At 43.4% G+C, this 8,161-nt stretch overlaps 1 protein-coding gene across 1 annotated transcript in view; it reads left to right on the top strand.

Moving 5' to 3' along the window:
- The first annotated feature begins 4,008 nt into the window (after positions 1–4,008).
- Positions 4,009–8,161, top strand: part of LOC126248783 (SET and MYND domain-containing protein 4-like) — a 146,495-nt gene continuing 142,342 nt past the window's right edge. The window contains exon 1 of the mRNA XM_049950158.1: positions 4,009–4,035. The gene's annotated coding sequence lies outside the window, so the exon portion shown is untranslated. The remainder of the gene's footprint in view (positions 4,036–8,161) is intronic.

The raw sequence follows: 8,161 nt of genomic DNA, 5'->3' as shown, positions 1-8,161 counted from the left end.
GTCATGATACCTTCGATTACCACCACAGATACCACAGAAGCCCAACTCAATGTACACCATAGCATAATTTTGCCCTCACCAGCGTGTGGTGCATGTTTCGTACAGCCATTTGCCTGGATCACGGCGTGTAAGAACCCAACCATCGACCTGGTGTAATATGAAGTGCGATTCATTCGACCGGCGATACGTTTCTGTCGACGACGGTGTAAACTCGGTAATGGTTTGCCCACTGCAATCGTCTGGGATTATAAAACAGTTAAGATCATTAGACACCAGGAAGGCATCTGGCCCAGACGGTATCCCCGTAAGATTTTATATTGACTATGCTACAAATATAGCACCATTCTTATCCATCATCTATCAGAGATCATTGGAACAGCGGAAATTTCCACGGGACTGGAAGAAGGCCAAGGTCATAGCACTCTACAAAAAGTGTAGAAAATCCGATACGCATAATTACCGGCCAATTTCACTGACATCTATTTGTTGTAGAATCATGGAACTTACTTTGTGTTAAGACAGAATGACCTTTCTAGACTCTAAGAAGCTCATCTTCAGAAACTAGCACGGTTTTAGGAAACAGCGGTCATGCGAGACACAGCTGGCCCTCTTTGTGCATGATATACAACAGGCTCTAGATGCCGGCTCCCAGGTTGATGCCATATTTCTCGACTTTCGAAAGGCGTTCGACTCAGTTCCGCACTGTCGCTTGCTCCAAAAAGTGCGCGCTTACGGCCTATCCGATGACATATGCGGTTGGGTAGATAGTTTTCTAACAGAAACAAGCATAACTTCAGGTGTGCCTCAGGGCAGTGTAATAGGTCCGCTGCTTTTTGCGATTTACATAAACGATCTGGTTGATGGTATTGACAGCGGCATTAGACTGTTTGCCGATGATGCTGTAGTCTACAGGAAAGTAGTATCGTCCGCAGCTCGTGGTCGTGCGGTAGCGTTCTCGCTTCCCGCGCCCGGGTTCCCGGGTTCGATTCCCGGCGGGGTAAGGGATTTTTTCTGCCTCGTGATGACTGGGTGTTGTGTGATGTCCTTAGGTTCGTTAGGTTTAAGTAGTTCTAAGTTCTAGGGGACTGATGACCATAGATGTTAAGTTCAAAAATATGGTTCAAATGGCTCTGAGCACTATGGGACTTAACATCTGAGGTCATCAGTCCCCTAGAACTTAGAACTACTTAAACCTAACTAACCTAAGGACATCACACACATCCATGCCCGAGGCTGGATTCGAACCTGCGACCGTAGCGGTCGCGCGGTTCCAGACTTAAGCGCCTAGAACCGCTCGGCCTCCCATAGTGCTCAGAGCCATTTGAACCATTTTTGAACCAAAGTAGTATCACACGAAAATTGTGAAAAAATCAATGAGGATTTGCAGAAAATAAATGCCTGGTGCAATGACTGGCAGTTATCTCTCAATATTAGTAAGTGTAACATACTGCGTATAACAAGGCGGACTCTAGATTGGCAGAATCCTGAAGCGATGCAGTCCTTCAACAAAGGAAACAGCTTACAATACGTTAGTTCGTCCAATCTTAGAGTATTGTTCATCTGTATGGGACGCTTACCAGTTGGGTCTGATTCAAGAGATTGAGAAGGTCCAAAGAAGAGCTGCAAGATTCGTGACTGGTACATTTAGCCATCGTGGGAGCGTTACAAATCCCATAGAAAGTTTGAAGTGGGACACACTTGAAGATAGACGGCGCGCGAAGCGGAAGGGGCTGCTCACTAAATTCCGAAATGCGACCTTCGCCGAGGATGTAGAGCATATATTATTACCACCAACTTTCAAATTGCACAATGATCGCCATTCAAAGATAAGGGAAATTAGAGCTCGTACTGAGGCGCTCAGACAGTCGTTTTTCCCTCGCACGACCCGGGAGTGGAACAGACGGGAGGAAATATGACTTTGGCGCGAATTGTGCCCTCCGCCACACACCGCTTGGTGGCTAGCGAAGTATATATGTAGATGTAGATGCGTTAGGTCAACACAGGAGCACGTTAGGGATCGTCTGATGTGGAGCTCCATGTTCAACAATGGCCAAACTCTTGTGCCTGAACCAGCATTGTACTCTGTCGTCAGATCTGTCATAGACCTGTCCTAGTTTACACAGTGGGGGATTCTCCGACCTCTTCGTTATGTGATGAGGCATGGTCGTCCAGTATCATACAGCCTATTCGTTATTTCACCACTCTTCTACCACTTACCATAGGTGCTCACGACGGTAGTATGCCAACAGGCGACCAGTTTCGCAGTTTCAGAGATTCTCGTTTCCAGCCGCAGAGCCAGAACAATGTGCTCTTCGTCAAAACAGTTTACATCATTGGATTTCCACATTTGCGGTACTTTATCTTCCCTACACTGACTGCCTATTCGACTGTTTTCCGCCGGCCGCTGTGGCCGAGCGGTTCTAGGCGCTTCAGTCCGAAACCGCGCTGCTGCTACGGTCGCAGGTTCGAATCCTGCTTCGGGCATGGATGTGTGTGATTTCCTTAGGTTACTTAGGTTTAAGTAGTTCTAATTCTAGGGGACTGATGACCTCAGATGTTAAGTCCCATAGTGCTTAGAGCCACTTGAAAGATTTATCTCTCTCTTCCGCTTGCATTCTTTCCTTACTGCTTCACGTGCCCGCAACACCACCAGGAGGCATTCAACCGCGCGGTGGGCAGTGGTCATATAGTTTTGGCTCATCAATGTCAATGTTTCATGTCTCGCCCTACCCGCGTTCAAAGCGATATTTTTTTCTAAACGCTTGGCCATCTACAGCCAACGGCCTTGCCGCAGTGGTAACACCGGTTTCTGTCGGATCACCGAAGTTTAACAGTGTCGGGCTGGGCTAGCACTTGAATGGGTAACCATCCGGAGTAGCCAGCCGGAGTGGCCGAGCGGCTCTAGGCGCTACCATCTGGAGCTGCGCGACCGCTACGGTTGCAGGTTCGAATCCTGCCTCGGGCATGGATGTGTGTGATTTCCTTAGGTTAGTTAGGTTTAAGTAGTTCTAAGTTCTAGGGGACTGATGACCTCAGAAGTTAAGTCCCATAATCCTCAGAGCCATGAACCATCGGGTCTGTCGAGAGCTGTTGGCCAGCGGGGTGCACTCAACACTTGTGAGGCAAACTGAGGAGCTACTTGATTGAGAAGTAGCGGCTCCGGTTTCGGATACTGACATACGGCCGGGAGAGAGGTGTGCTGACCACATGCCCCTCCATATCCGCATTCAGTGACGCCTGTGGGCTGAGGATGATACGGCGGCCGGTTGGTACCGCTGGGCCTTCATGGTTCAAATCCCTCTAAGCACTATGGGACTTAACATCTGAGGTCATCAGTCCCCTAGACATAGAACTGCTTAAACCTAACTAACATAAGGACATCACACGCATCCATGCCCGAGGCAGGATTCGAACCTGCGAGCGTAGCAGCAGTGCGGTTCCGGACTGAAGCGCCTAGACCGTTCGGTCACAGCGGCCGGCGGACCTTCATGGCCTGTTCGGGCGGAGTTTAGTTTTTTGTCCATCTGCAGCTCCCATTTCTTGCACTTTCATTTCTAGCCAAGCTTTGCACATACTATAAATTGAAACTCAATCGATGATAGCAAGTAAGCGCGGTCCTCTTGTTCGACTATGTTGAAGAATTCTGCAGCAAACCGACGTTAAGGACATCTGTAATTTTCCGGGTCCATTCTTTTACACTTCGTATCTACGACAGAAACCTGCGCTTTTTTTCCAGTATCTTGGGACTCCAATGGGCGAGACATCCGTGGCAAATGCAAGCTAATTATGAGGCCAACTCCTGAGCTGTGAACTGTAAACTGATAGGTAAACGTTATGAAAGAGGGAGACAGTCAGTAATTGCATCTCTGAATTAGTTGTGATTTGGATGAGCAGCGAAATTAGGAGGAGCAGAGGTGGTGGCGGTGGCGTTTGGCGTTTCTGTGGGGACGCGATCATGTGAGCTGCTATTTCTGGACGCCGGGTCGCGGATGGCCGCAGTCCGCTCGTGGTCGCCGGCCGGAAGGGACAGCCGAGGTACGTCGCCTCAGCTCGCCGTCCGCAAATCGCGAAGCGCGGCTACCGCCCTGCATTTCGGCTCCGTCTGTTTCTGCCACGAATCGGAGTACTTCCACAATACGGACTTCCATGCATGTACGCTATCTTCATTTCTCTGTGACGTAATCTGCAGGTGCTGTGCTGTCGCATTATGTGACCGACACCGCAGTGATCTTTTAGGCTGTTGAGTGATCTGTGGGATAAACAATTTCGTGTTTCTACGTTCTTTAACTGTCCGTATCAGCTAAAACTCCACTATTATGAAGAAACAAACGCCGATGGGTGCGAAATGTAACATCTCGTTCTGTATCTTCGCTGATCATAATATTTTTATTATGTACAGGGTATAAACGGTAACTGTTTAAAACGTACCACAGTGGTGTAGAGGAAGTCGAGACAGATAAATTGATACAGCGTCCTTGTTGTCTATGAAGCCGGGAAACAACCTCAAACTGGCTTACGAAAGCCGCCGAAGCTAAGGCGCATGCACGTAGCACGAGGCTTTGAATATCCTCTCGTCCTCTTACGCCATCAACTTGAGCAGTCATACCCGTTTGAAGCTCGTTTCTTTATTTCGCTAAAATCATCCTCGAATATTAAACATTCGTTCTTGTTGCACTTGCAACTGCAAAACTGACATTAGTACAAATTTTACCTCAAAATTTTGTAAATTTTTAACATTGTTAAATTAAATATTAAATCGTTTTATGTGTCTGGCGTTCTTACGACGAAACTATAGTTCTTTTAAGGGTTAAGTTTAGATATAACTGTAAACGTAATTAGTCTTTATAGTTGCCGTTGTTGTGGTCTTCAGTCCGAAAACTGGTCTGATCCATATCTTTAACAAAAGTCTTTTTTTTAATATCATTACTCTCTCCCGGAAGTTTTAGTTACTACTGTTAACGAAATACAAAATTTCATATTCTGAGTGACTAAGCCGATGGCGTAAGTGTGCAAGAGTAGACCACAAGTGTGCTACATCAAACTGTTCGTACCAACTTCTTCTACACCACTGTAGTGCGGTGTAAACAGTTGTTGTTTACATCCTGTACGTCTACAGGGTAAATCCGAACCACATCACAGAAAATGGAGGTTATTCACAATCTTTTACTGAGTATTTTGGTAGCAAGGACCCGTCGTATTCGGTGACTCGTTACAGGGTAATAATGTAATTGTGATTTATTCGGCTTGTTGTCCCTATTACCTTCGTTTCTGTAAAAATACCTTCGCAACTGTGAAAAAGACTGTAATATGCAAAATCAAAACGCACAACGAAAAAACAGAGTAATGCAGTACTGTCTGAAAACAGAGATAAAATGGAGCTGTATTGAATGCAAGTTTGCGAGCGAAGAGTAGAGTGGGCATCAACAGCTAGTACCATGATTAACTGGAATAAATTTGTTCCCAAACAAGACACAGAGCATATACTGTCGACGTTTGCACCTTTGTGTAGATATTGTCAGTGCAATACAGCTGCAAACTACGTAGGGGTAAGAAGTCAAATGAAATGAAATTACGCTGTAATGAAATTACGCTGTAATGAAATTGCGGGATCCACAGGTCTCTCACACCAAAATATTCAATAAATATCTCTGAAAAACTCCGAAATTTTATCTGTGCAGCTCGACTTCCACAATAACAATCTCAGCGTATGATACATACGAGCTACACCAAAGTTATCTCACCTGCTTTGCTGTATGACATGGAACAAATAAGTGCTAATTATATTAATTCAGTGTTCATCAATGCTTTGTATAATAAATTAATATTTACGAGAGAGAAACGCAAACTGTAAATGTTCCAGAGTATTTATTTTTCTTTTTGCTCTGTTTTCGACTTTTAAGGCCGTCATCCGACAATAACAGACTACCAGTGTCAAAAACGATAGTCTATAGGTAAACAGCTTTGAAAAAATATATGGCAGCCTAAAGACGTTCAAAGAAACACGCAAAGCAAAGTTGTCTTTTACAACGCAAAGTTGAATCTAAGCGTATAGTAAATGTAAGGGGTAAAGGGGGAGGGTGGTGGGGGAGTGGGGAAACAAAATGTGATAAATGATATTGTTGGCAAGTAACTGCGCCATAGCTAAACTGAAATTTGTAACTAACGGTTTGCCTATTGTTTTAAGATTCATATATCAGGATAGCTTAGTTTATATCAACAATAACAAATAACAACAGAAGAACGTTCAAATGTTAAAAAAGTAGGGTATTTAGGAAAGAAGTACATTGAAAAATTAAATAAATAGGAAACAAGGTGAATGTGAGACATTGTTTAGGTGCGTATTGAGCGAAGGTCACAAGTACCAAATACAGTCAAACGGACCTTCTTCAGGTGAACAGAGGGCGAAGGGTGAACCTGCTGGAAGACATTAACACCAATAAAAATTTAGCGCACTGTCCTCTGTTGATTTTAGATGATGCAACACAGTATAGCATCTTACATATGCAAAACTTTACGTAATTCCTTAAAATAGTTCTCACACTTCCACACCGTTCATCTCACCCTACTCATTCACTTTCCTCTTTATTAATTTAATAATTTTCAGTGCATACTCAATATATGCATAACGTGCTGGTTTATTATATTTACTACGGTTATGCGGTATTTTTCGTATGCGGAATGTTCCAGGAGGAATGCTCTATATTCAGGGATATGACAGGAACGATCATTCGAAGCAAAAAGTCTAGTAAACATGGACTCTAAAACGCATACTTAAGAGCTAAGAGCACTTGTTCAACTTCGCTACTGTGAAACACATCTTGTCCACTTAACAAATGCGTTTAGCTCTTAAGGTAAACCTTTTAGAACGCATGTTTACTAGATAATTTTTTCTTGTTTTGGTCCATACTGCTTGTTCTCAAAATATGGAAGGCAAAGAGCTTGCAGTAGAAGAGTTGTTTCACAGCATCGAAGATGAAGTGCTCATAGCTACTAAGGTATGCATTTTCGAGCCCGAATGATGGTTCCTGTCATATACCCGAATACTGACCATTCCTGCTGGAATACCCCGTATAGAAACCTGCCCTGATATATGTAACTTATTACAATATTTACAAAATTCAATTTTAACAGGTAGCCAAATTTTTCTAATCTCTGTACAACCACCCGCTTGCATTCCATTATCTTGCTTAGTTTTGACACCTTCTGATATTTTTTATTGTTGTGCTGTCACAGACCACTGTTACTCTGTGATTTATCCTCAACACCTTCCGGGAGTAATATCTTTTCCTAAAGCTATTCAGCGACATACAGAGGCAACGATAGCCAGTTGTTGCCAGTTGGTGACTTCCCATACCGGAAACCAGTTAATAAGAAAAATAAAAAACTGAAGAACAATCACGGGTTGTGTTTGATAAAAACAATATATACTTAATTTATGCTTTATTTCGTTGTTTCAAAAGAAACTAAAGTATTTATTAAAGTTTTAGATACTTTTATTTGCGACACTGATTAAAATATTCATTTTAACGAACAACAATACAGAATCTGTTTCCCGAAATATTCCTGACGTGGCGATACAACAACGGTGGCAAAATTTTCTGTTAAATTTATGGAAATGTGACGTACAGTTATGGCTATTGAAGTATGTTTCCATCACTGTAATCAATACTTAAGCTGAGGGAAATAAATCAAACGAAAAGCAAATAACTCCGAAACGAGCCACCAAAGACCATGTGTCCGTTGTAGCAAAGAACTCAGAAAATATTCCGGAACAACCTCCGAAATTTTGTCAGTGGAATTCGGGTTCATCTTGTCTATTAGTAGCATCAATGATTAGGGAACAGGTGGTCACACCTTAACAGCGTAATATAGAAGTCATTCTAATAAGTTCTTGTGATCGGTCCTACCATCCCATTATCCGTGCTGAAATTACAGCTTGCTCTTTAAAAGCCAGATTGATCATTGTAGTGAATTTCACTGTCGCGCTATGCCACGAGGAGTGTTCAAATAGACAGACATTCCGGCAGTTGTTTTGACTCCGGTATATATGGCTCAAATGGTTCAAATGGCTCTGAGCACTATGGGACTCAACTGCTGTGGTCATTAGTCCCCTAGAACTTAGAACTACTTAAACCTAACTAACCTAAGGACATCACACACA

Source organism: Schistocerca nitens, chromosome 3 (genome assembly GCF_023898315.1).
Source record: "Schistocerca nitens isolate TAMUIC-IGC-003100 chromosome 3, iqSchNite1.1, whole genome shotgun sequence".
Lineage (NCBI taxonomy): Eukaryota > Metazoa > Arthropoda > Insecta > Orthoptera > Acrididae > Schistocerca > Schistocerca nitens.
The sequence above is the reverse complement of the archived record's forward strand: the minus strand, read 5'-3'. Positions and strand labels throughout refer to the sequence as shown.